The sequence below is a fragment of the Amblyraja radiata genome, chromosome 24, assembly GCF_010909765.2.
Source record: "Amblyraja radiata isolate CabotCenter1 chromosome 24, sAmbRad1.1.pri, whole genome shotgun sequence".
Classification (NCBI taxonomy): domain Eukaryota; kingdom Metazoa; phylum Chordata; class Chondrichthyes; order Rajiformes; family Rajidae; genus Amblyraja; species Amblyraja radiata.
The window spans coordinates 39,256,655-39,274,284 of NC_045979.1; the positions used below are offsets into that span (position 1 = coordinate 39,256,655).

At 45.1% G+C, this 17,630-nt stretch overlaps 1 protein-coding gene and 1 pseudogene across 1 annotated transcript in view; one reads left to right on the top strand and one right to left on the bottom strand.

The window, feature by feature from the left end:
- The window catches only part of cr1 (complement C3b/C4b receptor 1 (Knops blood group)), a 791,565-nt gene that overhangs the window by 293,491 nt on the left and 480,444 nt on the right, over positions 1 to 17,630 (top strand). The window lies entirely within an intron of this gene.
- Positions 12,481 to 12,586, bottom strand: LOC116987112 (annotated as a pseudogene).

The window sequence follows — 17,630 nt, forward strand, 5'->3', positions numbered from 1 at the left end:
GGTTCGAATCCCGCTTGGAGTGCATACTGTCGTTGTGTCCTTGGGTAAGACACTTCACCCACCTTTGCCTGTGTGTGTCCTTGGGCAAGACACTTCACCCACCTTTGCCTGTGTGTGTGGATGTAATTATGTGAAGCACTTTGGGGTCAATGCAAGTTGACTAAAAATGTGCTATATAAATAAAGAAATTTAATTTAATTTAATTTAATTTTGGTCTCCAGATTTGAGGAAGGACTTTCTTGCTATTGAGGGAGTGCAGCGTAGGTTCACGAGGTTAATTTCCGGGATGGCGGGACTGTCATATGTTGATAGAATGGAGCAGCTGGGCTTGTATACTCTGGAATTTAGAAGGATGAGAGGATATCTTATTGAAACGTATAAGATTATTAAGGGAATGGACACGCTAGAGGCCGGAAACATGTTCCTGATGTTGGGGGAGTCCAGAACCAGGGGCCACAGTTTAAGAATAACGGGTAAGCCATTTAGAACAGAGATGAGGAAACACTTTTTCACCCTAAAAGTTGTGAATCTGTGGAATTCTGACTCGGAAGGCAGTGGAGGCCAATTCTCTGGATGCTTTCAAGAGAGAGTTAGATAGAGCTCTTAAAGATGGTGGAGTCGAGGGATATTGCGAGAAGGCAGGAACAGAGTACTGATTATGGATGGTCAGCCATGATCACGTTGAATGGTGGTGCTGGCTCGAGGAGCTCGAGGACAAAGGACATTTATTGTCACATACATCAATTGGTGAAGTGAAATTTGAGTTACCATTTGCAGCACACCAATAAAAATAAAACACATTAAAGAATTTAACATTGAACATAAAAAACATCCCCCCACAATGCTTCCCACTGTGAGGGAAGGCAACAAAGTCCTCTTCCTCTTGTTCACCCATGGTCGGGCCTATTGAGGCCTCCGCAGTCGCCGTGATGGCGGCCCAATGTTACAGGCCCTCTAGCCGGATGATGGAGCTCCGGCGTCGGGAGAACACTCTCAGCGACTTGGAGTGTCTGGAACGGCCGCTTTGTCCTCGGAGACCGCGGCTCCCGAAGTCCACAGGCCGCGCTGGTCGGAGCTCCAACACTGGTGATCTCGGCGAAAGATATCAGGCTCCGTGGTGTTTAAACCCAGCGCCGCCCGCAGCTGGACGCTCCGCGATGTTGGAGTCGATGGTCTCAGCACTCTAGAGCTAACCGCACGGTGACCCGCGTAAGGCATCGCCCACTTCGCGATGGTGCTTCAGCGCTGTGCCGCCGCCGAAGCTGAGGTTCTGGCTGGTCCCGGCAGGAAACGCCGCTCCAATCCCGTTGGTAGGCAGCGAGGAAGGGGCGAAGATGGGGCTCGGAGGAAAGCCGCATCCCCGACCAGGTAGGGACTGAGAAATGCAGTTTCCCCCTTCCCCTCCCCACCACCCCCCACATAAAAAGACTAGACCTCCAAAACAAAAACTTTCAACACACTAAAAATAAAAAAAAGGTTGAAAGGACAAACAGCTGCAGGCAGGGCAGCCTTACTCGGCGAGGAGAATGCCTGCTCCTGTATCTATTGTCTATTATCATGAATGGATCTGGATGCTTTTCATTGCTTTTGGATGTCCGGTAGAAACACATGCTTTATTCTTCAATCAGATGTCAAATGCCTGCAGCCCAAGCTTTCTGAACATGTCTACATCACACAAGGATCTAAATCTGTATATATATACGAGGATGCAATCACCTTCACCTGTGATGATGGTTATGTGATGGATGGCCAGCGTGTCATTATATGTGGAGGGGACGGTAAATTTGTTCCCTCACCGCCCACCTGCAAACTTGGTGAGTGAACCATTCCTAAACTAGAGGCTAGAACTGAATCTGCAATGAAAGGCAATTCCCAGTAAACATTGTGTCTCGGTGGCTTGCTCCTCTTAACTCCTGTAAACTCTTTAAAAGTTGAGCTTTTGTGATTTAAGAGTACAATAAATAATGCTCACATTTCCAAATGAGATCCATGGTTGCTATTGTTTACGGACACATTGGAAAGTAAATGTTGCTGATGTTGAAAGTCTGGAGTACAAACGGCATGTGTGGAGAGAGAAATAGTTAATGTTTCAGGTCGGTGACCAAGATGTAAGCAATGCCGTGCCGCGGGGATCTGTTGAGAAACAATTTAATTTGCTGGCAGTACACATGGCAATTAAACACTCCAGACTCTACTAGAATACAAAAACAGCGATGTAATGCTGAGGCTCTATAAGGCAATGATTCAGAGCACATTTGGAATATTGTGAGCAATTTTGGGCCCCATATCTGAGGAAGGATTTGCTGGCGCTGGAGAGGGTCCAGTGGAGGTTGACAAGAATGATCCCAGGAATGAGTTGGTTATCATAGGGTGAAAGTTTGACGGCACTGGGCCAGTAGTCGCTGGAGTTTGGAAGGATGAGATTTCATTGAAACTTGCTGACTAGTGAAAGGCTTGGATAGAGTGGAGAGTATGTTTCTACTAATGGGAGAGTCTAGGACCAGAGTCCACAGCCTCAGAATGAAAGGACGTATCTTTAAAAAGGAGACAAAGAGGATTTTCTTTAGTCAGAGGGTGATGAATCTGTGGAATTCATTGCCTCACGGCTGTGGAGGCCATTAATGGATATTTTTAGGGCAGAGGTAGACAGATTCTTGATTAGTACGGGTGTCGGGGTTATGGCGAGAAGGCAGGAGAATGGGGTCCAGAGGGAAAGATAGATCAGCCATGATTGAATTGTGGAGTACACCTGATGGGCCGAATGGCCTAATCCTGCTCCTACAACTTATGGACTTGAACGGAAACCGGACAGGCTTTTGTGTCGAGACGTTAGAAGATTCCTGCAAACTTGTGGCATGCCTGAGATTCCTTCACACGAATGACTGATGTGTGACTGTCAGAGTGAATCTTCCTTCAACTTTTGTTTTCGTTACGTCGACAGTATCATGAATGGATCTGGATGTTTTTCATTGATTTTAGATGTCCGGTAAAAACACATGCTTTGTTCTTCAATCAGATGTCAAATGCCTGCAACCCAAGCTTTCTGAACATGTCAACATCAAAGAAGGTTCTAGATCTGTATATAGAAACGATGATGAAATCACCTTTGCCTGCTTTGATGGTTATGTGATGGATGGCCAGCGTGTCATTAAATGTGGAGGGGACGGTAAATTTGTTCCATCACCGCCCACCTGCAAACTTGGTGAGTGAACCATTCCTACACTAGAGGCTAGAACTGCACCTGCTTAGTTACTTACTTACTTACTGCCTATTCTGCCTCCTGGCATGTAGGGCAGCAACGAAGGTCCTCCACTCCTGGAGGTCATTCATGCCCAGTAGTGTTGATTCCTTCAGTTGCTGTTTACGTAACATATTTGTTTTACGAAACCCCCAGCCTGGAGGACCAGTGAATCGCTCTTCGTCTCGCCTCTACCCTTCGACCAAGGGGAGACCCTAACTGGAGACGAATCTCCCGCTGGCATAGCTCTAGGGGTCACTGAGACACACAAGCTCCCCGACCACGACAAGGTTGCAATCTAACGGGGAGATAGAACTGCATCTGCAATGAAAGGCTATTCCCAGTAAACATTGGCCTCGGTAGCTTGCTCCTCTTATCTCCTGTAAACTCTTTAAAAGTTGAGCTTTTGTGATTTAAGAGTAAGATAAATATTGCTCACATTTCTAAATTAGATCCATGGTTGCTATTGTTTATGGACACATTGGAACGTAAATATTGCTGATGTTGAAAGTCTAAAGTACAAACTGCATGTGTGGAGAGAGAAATAGTTCATGCTTCAGGTCGGTGACCAAGGTGTAAGCAGTTCCGTGCCGCGGGGATCGGGGCTGTGATCTCAGTGGTTAACGCATTGTATCAGTGTTTTGGCCTTTATGTTTGGAGAAATGCATTGAATACATTTGGTAAAGAATGAATAGAACAAGTACGTCATCATCGTCTACAGTTCCGTATTCATCACCGTCATCCACACTAAACCTACAATCAAAGGCGTACAACAGAACCTCTGTTTGTTCTGATTACTTTGGCACCTCAACTCTTTGGTGGGAACAAAAGGAGAGAAGCTCCAGTACTGGGTGAATGGGTCAGGCAGCATCTGTGGGCAGTTGATGTTTCTGATCCAGATCCTTCTGTCTAGATCAGAGGTACGGTCTGAAATATCGCCTGCCCACTTTACTCTCCAGATACTGCCCGGCCTACTGAGTTCCTCCTGCTTCTCTCCCTGCCTTACTAGAAATCCCAGCATCCACAAAAGCCAGCTCTGTTCCTCTTCCCACAGATACCGCCGACCCTGCTGAATAACATCTGCACCTTTTCTTGTTTCTTCATTTGCTGGGGTTCCATGATTGCAACTTTAATCCTCTATTCTTTCTTCACAGGTGCCGGGGCGAGCAACGGAACGAATGTTGGTAAGTTTGGAAAGCCAGATAATTCACGCTGTTCTCTATTTTTATCGTCTATGTTAAATATGCACAAGGATTGACACAGTTTTGGTATTGGTACTGAAATACAGTGAGAGATTTTGCACAGAGGGTGGTTGGTGTATGGAACGAGCTGACAGGTGGTAGTTGAGGCAGGTAGTCTAACAACAGTGGGCAGGTACATGGATAGGGAAGGTTTAGAGGGATACGTGCCAATGTGGGCAGGTGGGACTGGTGTAGATGGGGCATCTTGGTCAGCATGGGGGTGTCGTGCTTAAATTTCTTTGGCATCTTTGCATCAGTTTGAACTGTGGAAGGGCTTTGTGCGTTTGATGTAAATGTACAGCTTGTTATTTGCTACTTTGGGCCCATCAGCAAGGACATGGCAGAGATCGGGTGGAGAGTTAACGAGGGCAGCATATACACAAAGCATGGCATGGCCCTGGAGAGTGATGTAGAGCAGAGAGACTTCAAGTACAGAGTTCCCTGGAAATGAGGCACCACTGTCAGGGCGGTGAAGGTGGTATATGACATGGCTAACTTCATTGGACAGGACATTGAATACAAGAAGTAAGACATTGGTGAGACTGCACCTGGAATATTGTGTGCAGATCTGGACCCCATGCTACAGAAAGGATATGATTAAGCTAGAGGGGATGCTAGATTGTTAAGGATGTTGCTGGGACTATAAGGCTCGAGTTATAAGTAAAGACTAGATAGGTGGGGACTTTTTTCCTTGGAGTGTGGTAAGGTGAGGGGGGACCCTTGAAGAGATTTATAAAATACTAGACCAAGTGCAGACCCGTTGGCTCTGTTTCCCCAACGGCGTTTGCGGGGGGGGTGAGAAGAGGGGAGGGAGGGGAGAGGAGGAGGAGGAAACGGGATAGATTTGGGAGGGAAAGGAGAGCGGGGTAGGGGGTGAGAGATGGGGAGAGAGATGTGGTGGAGGGGGGATGGGGAGGGAGGGGAGGAGGGAGGCGTGGGGGGAGAGAGGGGAAAGAGTGGGGAGGGAGAGTGGAGGGGAAGGGGGTGAGAAGTGGAAGAGTGGGGAGGGAGGAGGAGAGGGGTAGCGGGAGTGATGGAAGAGGGACAGAGGGATAGGGGGAAGGGGGTGGGGGGAGAGAGGGAAGGGGGTGGGGTAGAGAGTGAACGGGGGTGGGGGAGAGAGGGATGGGAGAGGGGGGGGAGAGAGTGGGAGAGGTGGCAGAGTGGGGAGGGAGGGAGGGGTAGCGGGAGTGGTAGAACAGGGACGGGGGAGTGGTGGAAGAGGGACAGAGGGGTAGGGGAAGGGGTGGGGGAGAGAGGGGAAGGGAGCGGAAGAGAGAGGGGTGGGGGAGGGAGAGGCATCGGGTAAGGGGATAGAAGTTGAAGAGTGGAGAGGGAGGGGTAGGGGGAGTGGTGAAAGAGGGACAGAGGGGTAGGGGTAAGGGGGTGGTGGTAGAGTGGGAAGGGGGGTGGGGGAGAGAGGGATGGGTGGGAGAGGTGTGAGGAGAGGGAAACATAGAAACATAGAAATTAAGTGCAGGAGTAGGCCATTCGGCCCTTCTAGCCTGCACCACCATTCAATATGATCATGGCTGATCTTCCAACTCAGTATCCTGTACCTGCCTTCTCTCCATACCCCCTGATCCCTTTAGCCACAAGGGCCACATCTAACTCCCTCTTAAATATAGCGAATGAACTGACCTCAACTACCTTCTGTGGCAGAGAATTTCAGAGATTCACCACTCTCTGTGTGAAAAATGTTTTTCTCATCTCTGTCCTAAAGGATTTCCCCCTTATCCTTAAACTGTGACCCCTTGTTCCGGTCTTCCCCAACATCCGGAACAATCTTCCTGCATGTAGCCTGTCCAACCCCTTAAGAATGTTATACGTTTCTATAAGATACCCCCTCAATCTTCTAAAATCTAGCGAGTACAAGGCGAGTCTATCCAGTCTTTCTTCATTTGAAAATCCTGACATTCCAGGAATCAGTCTGGTGAACCTTCTCTGTACTCCCTCTATGGCAACGATGTATTTGAGCATTGGGCATTGTGACATCACACGATGGAACGTTCAGCAGGGGCTGGGGCTGGTGCTGGGGCAGCTTCTATGGGTGTGAAGGCAGTTTATTTTTGAAATTTTGGGGGGGGGGGGGGGGGGGGAGGATTTGATTAAAAACGTGTACTTAAACACGACGAAATGTAATTAGGAGCGGATACTTTGAAAGAAAAGGGAAATCTCTACCGAAATGGAAAAGATGTCGGCGATTCTGCGTCTGGTTTCGGAGTTGCAGGGAATCAAAGGAAGAAATGCAGCCGGAAGCCGTCCATGTAAATGGATCCATTCCGATTGGACGTCTGCGAGGGACAGAGGGGTAGGGGGAAGGGGGTGGTGGTAGAGAGGGAAGGGGGTGGGGGAGAGAGGGAAGGGGGGTGGTGGAGAGGGGAGAGGGAGAGGGAAACATAGAAGCATAGAAATTAAGTGCAGGAGTAGGCCATTCGGCCCTTCTAGCCTGCACCACCATTCAATATGATCATGGCTGATCATCCAACTCAGTATCCTGTACCTGCCTTCTCTCCATACCCCCTGATCCCTTTAGCCACAAGGGCCACATCTAACTCCATCTTAAATATAAACAATGAACTGGCCTCAACTACCTTCTGTGGCAGAGAGTTCCAGAGACTCACCACTCTCTGTGTGAAAAATGTTTTTCTCATCTCTGTCCTAAAGGATTTCCCCCTTATCCTTAAACTGTGACCCCTTGTTCTGGTCTTCCCCAACATCCGGAACAATCTTCCTGCATCTAGCCTGTCCAACCCCTTAAGAATTTTATACGTTTCTATAAGATTCCCCCTCAATCTTCTAAAATCTAGCGAGTACAAGCCGAGTCTATCCAGTCTTTCTTCATATGAAAGTCCTGACATCCCAGGAATCAGTCTGGTGAACCTTCTCTGTACTCCCTCTATGGCAACAATGTCTTTGAGCATTGGGCATTGTGACATCACACGATGGAACGTTCACCAGGGGCAGGGGCTTGGGCTGGGGCTGATTCTATGGGTGAGATGCCAGTATTTTTTGAAATATTGGGGGGGGGGGGGGGGGAGACATTGTTTCTCTTGTCACGGCTGTTCATTACTTTTGTCTTGAATTCCTTTTTTTGGAGAAATTTCTAACGTTATTTCTTGTTGAGTCTTCATTCCTTCTATGAAGCCAATAACATATGAATAAAAAGGACAATTTTATCTTTTGTAGATATTTATAAACTTCTATAAACATTGTACTACCGTGTACCGATCTGGCTGTATTTTGGCAACTTCCTCTCGTCTCTTGTGCCGTTCTGCTCATTACTGCTTCTCAACGTTGCTTTGTGTTGTTCCTTGAACATCCAGCAACTCGATTGCTCTCATCTCTTTGCATGATGTAAAAAAAAGTGAAAGATATTTATCACGATGTAGATATTCATAAACTTGTAAAGGTAATTTCATCTATTGTAGACATTTATAAACTTCTTAAGACAATTATATATATAAATGCATTTACCTATAATTAAAAAAAAAAACATTACACAATTATGTACCATTTTGTATGTAATTTGGAAGCTTATTGTTGTGTCTCTTGTTCCATGCAAACTTCCATTAATTTTTGAAGCTCCTCAAGAGGTTCAGTCCTTTCTTGTTCTGTCTCTTGTTCACTTCTGCTCCATACTGCTTCTCAACATCTCTTTACGGTGTCCATTCACCATCATGCAACTTGTTTGCTCCTGCTTCTGGGCATGAATTTAAAAAAAGGAGATATTTATTACAATGTAGATATTTATAAACTTCTATCTGTCAATCCATCAACATACAAATAAAAAAGAGATTTTGTATCATATACCAATTTCGGTGTTTTCTATCAATTTCTTGTTGTGTTGCTTGTTCCCTACTGTCCTTCATTTATTTCTCGCAGATCCCAAAGACGTTCAGTCTAATTATCTCGGATCCAGAAATGAGGCGACGTGACAGCTCTAGACAAAAAGGCAGCATTTGAATGGTATTAGGGCATTCTGATAAAACTGAAGTAAATTTGTATCATGGATAAAAAAAAACAATGCACGGGTCCGAAATAATTTCAAATACTGACCTTTCATCCATCTTAAGATCTGAAGTTGATTTTCACTGATGGTTACAGAATTTTCAATTCCACTGCAACTCCTGAGAAAATGCAGTCAATCCTTACAAACAAAATAACTCGATAATAGACCAAAGTGGAAAGTAACACTCATGTCAAACAACAGAAAAGGTAACGATAATTTCCTACAAGGCAGAAATTAACCACATAACCTTGATACGCAATGCTATTACCAACACCAAACCCTCAAACATCAATTTCTCGGCAATCATCATTTACTCAATAATTGACTCAACAATTGAACTGTACCTGATACATATACCCTAGATGTGCAAGCCTGTAGTTTTATATCTTGCAGCAAATAATCCATCTGCAAGCTTTATCGTGAAGCATGAGAACAGCTCCAGCAACTTTCTATCCAAAAATCAAATACAACTGGTAAGATTTTACAGGTCACTTAATGTGTCCTTGAAGCTTTTTCTGAGGCAGCATTTTAAACTTTTGTGTGCAGAAATGTGATTCCTGTGTTAAACATCCCTTGTTGAACTGAGGAGCAATAATCAAAAGTGTCGAAACTCTGGACATTCGGTTCCTTCCTGCATCGCTTTTTGCCTTCAGTTTTGCGTTCTTTCATTGACTTTAGGAAAATTTGAGCACTTAATGCAGCAGTCATTTCTCAACAAAGCATTTGTTTAATTACAACATTCCTGGTTGATGTCCCATCCTTCAGGAACACTTTTACTTGTTCCTTCACCTTTCCTCTGCTAAGAGCTACATATAGTTGGCCATGTTGAAATACTGGTTTCTCAAGATATATCAAGACCTTCTCCATGGTTTGTCCTTGTGCCTTATGAATTGTCATCGCAAAACTCGACAGAATAGGGAATTGGCTCCGCCTAATGGGAATGTTTTCATCTTCTGACAAATTGATCTTCATCCTAGGAATTAGAACAATCTTTTCTTTGTAGGCCCCCATGTTGATTCTAGCAACTATGAGATTATTGTGTAGCTGTTCTACAATCAACCTCGTTCCATTGCATAGCTTTGGGGGTTGCAAGTTTCTGATTAAAACAATTGGAGATCCTTTCTTCAACTCCAATTTGTGTGGTGGTAATCCACAAATCTCAAGTCAAGTTCAAGTGAGTTTATTGTCATGTGTCCCTGTATAGGACAATGAAATTCTTGCTTTGCTTAAGCACACAGAAAATAGTAGGCATTTACTACAAAACAGATAAATGTGTCCATATACCATGATATAAATATATACACACATGAATAAATAAACTGGTAGTGCAAATAACAGAAAGTGGTTGCTAATAATCAGAGTTTTGTCCGAGCCAGGTTTAATAGTAAGATTAAACGAGAACTTACCAGTTCGAAGTTTGATCTGTATTTTATGAGGAGTAACGTTGAGGGAATACGTGAAGAACCCGCCACTTCGCACGTGTGTCATTCTTCAAAGCAGCGGAGTGAATCACAGATACGTGTAATGACTTAAGCATAGTAAGATTAGAGAAAAGATACCAGTTGTGTTTATGATCAAGGGTGGGAGCGGAGGGCATGTATTCCCTCAACGTTACTCCTCATAAAATACAGATCAAACTTCGAACTGGTAAGTTCTCGTTTAATCTTACTATTTTACTTCGGAGTCACGTGAGTGACTACATGAAGATTTCAAAGCTCTGTGATTCAAGCCGTGGAACGAGTCCATCATCACGTCTGCCTTGGTTTTCGGGAGAATAGTGATAACATATTAAACATCAATATGATATATATAAATAACAATAAAGTTAATAATAATTGATAGCCCCTGTTTTTTGGGGTAAATTATGGTACAGAAACTTAACAATGTTTCTGAAAAATTCCAGTTTCCATTACTGGTTAGTTATAATCCTTAGAATGTTCTTTCCGATGGCCATCCTGCAGTCCTGAGGATTTTATCCATAGGAACCTCCAATTTAAATGCTGCCGACGTTGCTGCAGCCTGGTGGAGTGAGATTTTAACCCAGTTAGTGTTTACACCAACTTATGTCAATACTATGTTAACCATTTAGCTGGCCTGGCCTGTTATTCTTTAATGAGGCTGTCTGTCGTTGATGAGAAGTTCCACTTCTGTGCCACTTATGGTGTGGGTTTGTTCCATGTATATTTGTAGATGTCTCACAACACAGTCAATCATCTGTAGGGTAGGCTCTAAAAAATGTTATTTTAAGGCCTGCTGACCCCTGTCTGTTTAGTTCCCTAATTCCTGAATATAGAAGTGTAAGTTGCCAGGTGAACTGGTCAAGGTATCCAGCCTTAATTTGGTAGGGACTGAGTCCTTAGTGCCGTGACCTAAGCCATCAGCATGACAGTTTTGTAAAATGTCAAAACTGTAATGACAGCGCTGTGGCTGGAGCCCAGTTCTTTAACAACGTTAAGACGATGCTGATGTCCCATATTTGGGAATACCTGGTCTTTGGGGAATTCTCATAAAAAGTGTCCCTCATAAGCTGTTGTTCCGTTCCGGCTCGAAGGGCCGAATGGCCTACTCCTGCACCTAATTTCTATGTTTCTATGTTCTCTTGCCATAGGTAAGTAGATGGGCCACTTCTGGCACAGTTGATGTCACTAATACTAAGCCCCTGTAGGTTAACAAAGCTTCCAAACAGGCTGGATGATGTATTATGGTTGCAACACATCTCCCATTAGTTTATGTATTTTAGACATTGTCTTTAGGTTGATTGTCTGTGGCCCGCTGTGATCATGTCCATTGCTCTGGCCATCTGTTTTTGGATGGTGCTGCATGGTTCTAATCTCATTCCCTAATACCACCTAGAACCATGGTTGGGTAGGTCAGTCGGGTACTGTTAAAAACACCAGACGCAGAGTCTCGTAGTATTTCCCTTAGTACCCCCCCCCCCCCCCCCCCTGATGAGGTTGCCAAATTGTGTTGGCCAGATTGTTACATGATGTAGATTCCCTTTCACCCATGTAGTTGATATGTGCTACCACAGTAGCGTTGTTAATTTATAATCTAATAACCTGTTTAATATATTCCAGAGCAACATGACTTTAGGCCATGAAAAAACACCCAACATTTCCAGGTAGTTATGCCCAGTGTTAGTAATAATGATGCTTGCTGTGTTTTCCATCTTCCTCCACAGCTGGAGGTGGAATTGGTAACACACCGTCCTAGTGCATAGTATCCATATGTAGGACCATAGACTGGTTGCTGACAATGATAGGATTGGAGCAATGCCCAATGTTATCTTTCCACCATTTAGTTCCAATATGGCTTCTGTATGGCTTCATCATTCTATTGAAATGATCACCATTAATTTTAAGAGCTCATATTTTGGCCCTCTGTAAATCTTTATAATGTAAGGGTCTGAATTATGTGGCTGGAAACCATATGTTGCCAATATTCTTGCTACCAGTCTGATGGATGGTTTATCCTCATGTCAATGATTTTGCTGTATGCCTCTATTAAGGTTGTAACCTCTGTTGGCAAAGTTACTGACATGAGGAACTGAGTTAATGGTGAACCCCAAATAATCCCTTTAGTTTGAAGGCTTTAATTTTGATTTAATTGGATGGATAATGATCCTAGTTTCCAAATAATTGTTAAGTGGCTGTTACCGTTTGTTCAGCCCGTCCTAAATTTCCACACAATTAGTATGTCATCCAAAGAAGCCATTACCAATGTGTGGCTGGTTGTCATATTTTGTAAATAACCTAGGTGCTAATGTAAACACATTAGGTAGTGCTCTATACTGCTAGAGCTGAGCCATCCAATTAGATAAAAATAACGTCCGTGGTCACCTGTTATGGGTACTGAAATTGTAAGCATCCTTTGAATCAATGCTTGCCATTTTCGTTCTTAAAACGAATATACTTATCAATAGAAAAGGTTTCTGTTCTTAAAACGAATATATCGTTTTATTTATTTTTCACTTTCCCATCTATTTATTTATTTATTTAATTTTATGATATATGGTCCCTAGATAAGGGACATATCAGACATTTAAACTGATAACAGATATTATACTTGATCTTAGCCAAAAAGCCGAGATCTGATCTATGATTGATGTGTCAAGCGCCATATCCTATTTTGTTAGGAAGGGAATGCTTAGATAATAATTCTTCCCTTGCAATGCAGCTAAAACCCCATCTGTTGCTGATGTCCAGTGTCTGTATCCCTTATGACATATTTGGTAATTGGTGATTATGTCTGGATACGAGTAGATCGGCATCTGGTGTTCCATATCGTGTAGAAACATCAGCAAATACTATAGCCCAACTTGGAGTTCTCCTCCAAATTCCTCTCTCGATATATCAGCTGGACTAGAATATTATGTGTTGTAAAATTCTATTGTGTATCCCCGGATACTGTTTAAGATATGAGTGTCAAAAAGTTATTTATTCGATGTCTTCTCGCACCAACCTCCTTGCTTCCTTCTGGTTTTACTGTTTTCTTCTGGACCCCCGAGGCCGTGTGTTGTGGGTGTACACATCTTCCAGCATAGGGGCGATACCTTTGAGGATGATGTTTGGACGTTTAGATGAGCTCCAGTTTGGGTTCATTGTCCAACTCCTTGACCTTCTAGATAGGTCACCCCCAAATAAAAAGATTTTGCTAGGAGGTTTCGGGTTTACACAGGCCCGCATCAATCCCAGTTGGATGTAACCAGATGCATAAATTGATTAGTTTAGTACATTCAGGGATTTACAATCCCCGGTGGCAAGTGACAGCTATGGTGTCAGCTAATGTTTGCCCCTGCAGTAGATAGAAAACATATGGTCTATGCTGGCTTCTAACCTGGTTTGTAGATCTTTCCCAGTTAGCTTTACTCACAGCTGTACTGTTGTTCCCCCTGAAACATAGACAGACATTCCCGTGTGACTTCCCAGATGGGAATGGAATTTGTCAGTAAATTTTTGGACTGCTAAATCCTTCAGTCACAACATAAGTATTCCTGTATTTCTATCAGGAAAGGACCAATAATGCAGTCTATGTACTTTGTGACTTAGAAAAGGCATCACCTCATTGTTACAGCGCTTACATCTGTTTACCTGTCCAGGGTTTGCCCTAGACTTGACCCCAGCACTCTTCTGACAGAAGAGTCTACTGGGGAGAGAGAAGCATGATTATAGCCCTATAGAAAAGGTGCTGCTTCCTTCTCCCTGAGTCTGTCTTTTCCTCAAACACTTCCCTGTAATAGTAGAAGTGAAATACAGCCCTGTATAAGGTGCTGCTATGGGACTTACCCACTGGAGGATTTCTTCTTGGACCTGCATCGCTGCAAAACGGTATGTTCTCGCAGGTGCAGGCCCCGCAGTGCCAATGCGGTGCAGTGTACACGGCCACTGTGCCGCCTGTATCCCCGTTGGCCTGCGGTGCTCCAAAGCGCGGTGCAGTGCTCACAGCACTGAGCCGCCCGTACTGCCGTTAGCCTGCGGTGCTCCAACGCGGTTCAGTCCCTCCGGGAGCTGGCCGCTCGCAACCCGCAGGTATGGCAGTTTTAACGCGGTGCAGTGCTTCCCGCACTGTGCCGCTCCTACTCCTTGTGCCTGCGGTGCTCCAACACGGTCCAGTCCTCTCGGGGAGCCGGCCGCTCGCAGCCGCAGGTCTGGCAGTTTAAACAACGCGGTGCAGTGCTTCCCGCACTGTGCCACTCCTTCTCCACTTGGGCCTGGGGTGCTCCAACGCGGTCCAGTCCTCTCGGGGAACTGGCCGCTCGCGACCCAAGCCCAGCGGCTCCAATGCGTACTCGGTGCTCTCGGGCACTGACCGCTTGCCGCTATTTTTAGTGCTGTGGAAAAACCCCCAGCACCTTCCAGCCCCTCGGACCCATGTAGTATAGGTCCGTGGGGCTGTTGTCCGAGCCGTCGGAATGACGGCTCCAGAATGCTCCACCGCTGTCGGCGTCCTGCTGGAGCTGAGGTCGGCTACGGCTCCCGTTTAAGGGAGATAGTGGTGCCCCCGGCCGTTGCTGGCTGTCTGCTGTTCTGCAGACTCTCCCCAGCCAGTTTTCATCAGCCTGCCTGTAAAAAAGGTAAGTCTAGAAACTAAGTTCTCCTACCTTACTTGTTGCAGGTTCAACCCTGCCGTTTGGAGGAAACGTCCTCCCCTCGTAATGACTTGTTCACAATGCGTGTAGCGATAATAACACACGTGCGAAGTGGCGGGTTCTTCATGGAGTCACTCACGTGACTCCGAAGTAAAATAGCCTGATGGCTGAGGGGAAGTAGCTATTCCTGAACCTGGTTGTTGCAGTCTTCAGGCTCCTGTACCTTCTACCTGAAGGTAGCAGGGAGATGAGTGTGTGGCCAGGATGGTGTGGGTCTTTGATGATACTGCCAGCCTTTTTGAGGCAGCGACTGCGATAAATCCGCTCGATGGAAGGAAGGTCAGAGCCGATGATGGACTGGGCAGTGTTTACTACTTTTTGTAGTCTTTTCCTCTCCAGGGCGCTCAAATTTCCGAACCAAGCCACGATACAACCGGTCAGCATGCTCTCGACTGTGCACCTGTAGAAGTTAGAGAGAGTCTGCCTTGACAATCCGACTCTCCGTAATCTTCTCAGGAAGTAGAGGCGCTGATGAGCTTTTTTGATAATTGCGTTAGTGTTCTCGGACCAGGAAAGATCTTCAGAGATGTGCACCCCCAGGAATTTGAAGTTCTTGACCCTTTCAACCATCGACCCGTTGATATAAATGGGGCTGTGGGTCCCCCTCCTACTCCTTCCAAAGTCCACAATCAGTTCCTTGGTTTTGCTGGTGTTCAGGGCCAGGTTATTGCGCTGGCACCATATGGACAGTTGCTCGATCTCTCTTCTGTACTCTGACTCATCCCCATCAGTGATACGCCCCACAATAGTGGTGTCGTCAGCGAACTTGATGATGGAGTTCGCACTGTGGTTCGCTACGCAGTCATGGGTATAGAGTGAGTACAGCAGGGGGTTGAGCACGCAGCCTTGAGGTGCTCCCGTGCTGATTGTTATTGAGGCTGACACATTTCCACCAATACGAACAGACTGTGGTCTGTGGACGAGGAAGTCGAGGATCCAGTTGCAGAGGGATGCGCAGAGACCCAGTTCTGCGAGTTTGGTAACCAGTTTGGAGGGGATGATTGTGTTAAATGCCGAGCTGTAATCAATGAATAACAGCCTGACATATGAGTTTTTGTTGTCCAAGTGGTCCAGTGCGGAGTGGAGGGCCAGCGAGATCGCATCCACCGTTGATCTGTTGTGGCGGTATGCGAACTGCAGTGGGTCCAGGTTTTTGTCGATGTAGGAGTTGATTTGCTCCATGATCAACCTCTCAAAGCACTTCACCACCACCGGCGTTAGTGCCACTGGTCGATAGTCATTGAGGCACGTCACCTTACTCTTCTTGGGCACCGGTATAATTGATGCCCTTTTAAAGCAGGTGGGGACCTCAGACCTCAGAAGTGAGAGGTTGAAAATGTCCGTGAAAACTCCCGCCAGTTGGTCCGCACAGGAATCGAGGAATTCCATTGGGAAGTGAGTTGAATTTGTTCCGTCAGTGACAGAATTGAAAGAATAGTACTCCCTCATGGTTCCAGGGAAGCGTCTGACACACGCAGAATTGATTCTTCTCATCGTATCATTGTGAGGAACCAAGATACAATTGTTAGAGAATAATGTTGCAGGGTGGTCAAATGCTGGATAGATATAATCAATGCAGTCATCCAGTGTTTTTGCTGAGAGAACCATGTCTTCTGGAATGTTAATTTCATTGTCTTCATTCTTTGCAATCTTGTCCTCTCCTACATCCAACAAAAATTTAGAATACTCACCCTTTCCTTCGTTCAATCGCATATTTCTCTTCAATTCAAACTTTGTGAAAGTCCGCCACAAGTACGATGTCTTGATGCAGGCGTTTTGAACATTAATATCACTTCCCATCTTCACTACAGGAAGGAGTTGTCTAAAATCACCACAACAAATGGTAAGAATTCCGCCAAAATGATCCTTTTTGCGGCATACATCTTGAAGAGTTCTGTCCACCGCTTCAAAGCACTCCCACCTAATCATTGGACACTCATCCCAAACAATGAGCTTCACTCTCCTGAAGAAATCTCCCGTTTTAGAGTTGCTGTTGATGTTGCACGTTGAATCCTCCGTCACATGGATAGGTATCTTGAATCGTGAATGTGCAGTTCTTCCACCAGGCATTAATGTGGCTGCGATACCAGACCATGCTACAGCAATGGCAATTTGACCTTGAGCTCTAACCGCGGAGAGGATCAAATTTATGATAAATGTTTTTCCTGTTCCTCCTGGTGAGTCAATGAAAATCATTGAAGATAGATCCCTTTGCAAGTAGTCGCACACATGGTCATAAACTTCTCTCTGCTCAGCATTCAGCAGAGGCTCATTCTCATCAACAAATCGCTGTTGTTCTGATCTATTGTAATTCGATTCATTAAGTAAATCAACATTTTCACCATCAATGTCCATCCTTTCATTTCTTGGTCGGGGCAAGGAAAAAATTTCCAGTGTGGTGTTGCAATTCTCAAGCTTGTCCTGAATATAAAAGAGAGCCTGATCATGATGTCTGTCATCAATTGTGATATTCTGATCACTTTTTCTTCTTCGCTCGCTTTCAAGGTAATCCTCAGACATACAATTCTTGAAGCGATCCCATAATTGTAGAGGATCATTGATGTCAGTATTTGTCAGCAGAACAACAAACAAATCCCTGATTGCCCTGGGGAGTCTTGTCATTTCAGCATCTTCCATTGTTTGTTGCCAATGGTCGTCAGCTTCCAACAAACCTCTTTCTCTGCAGACGTCTTTGAAGGAAGGAAGAATTACTCCATTATGTGTCTTCAAGGACTCGAAAGACACTGGTCCTTTCACGTGATGCAGAAGCAGTCTCATGTAGAAGAGGTCACCTTGTTTTGGAGAAATGACATGTATTCGTCCAAGAACGTTGACTTCAAAAATACCTGGGAAGTTATCCACATTCTTCCCAACCTTCCTTCTTTGCCATCTCTTGCGGCTCCATGTATAAAATCGAGGTACATCAACGTACAATAGTGTTCTTGCAAACGGATCTTCAGAACTCAATCGAACAAATTCAGTCAAAGTGGT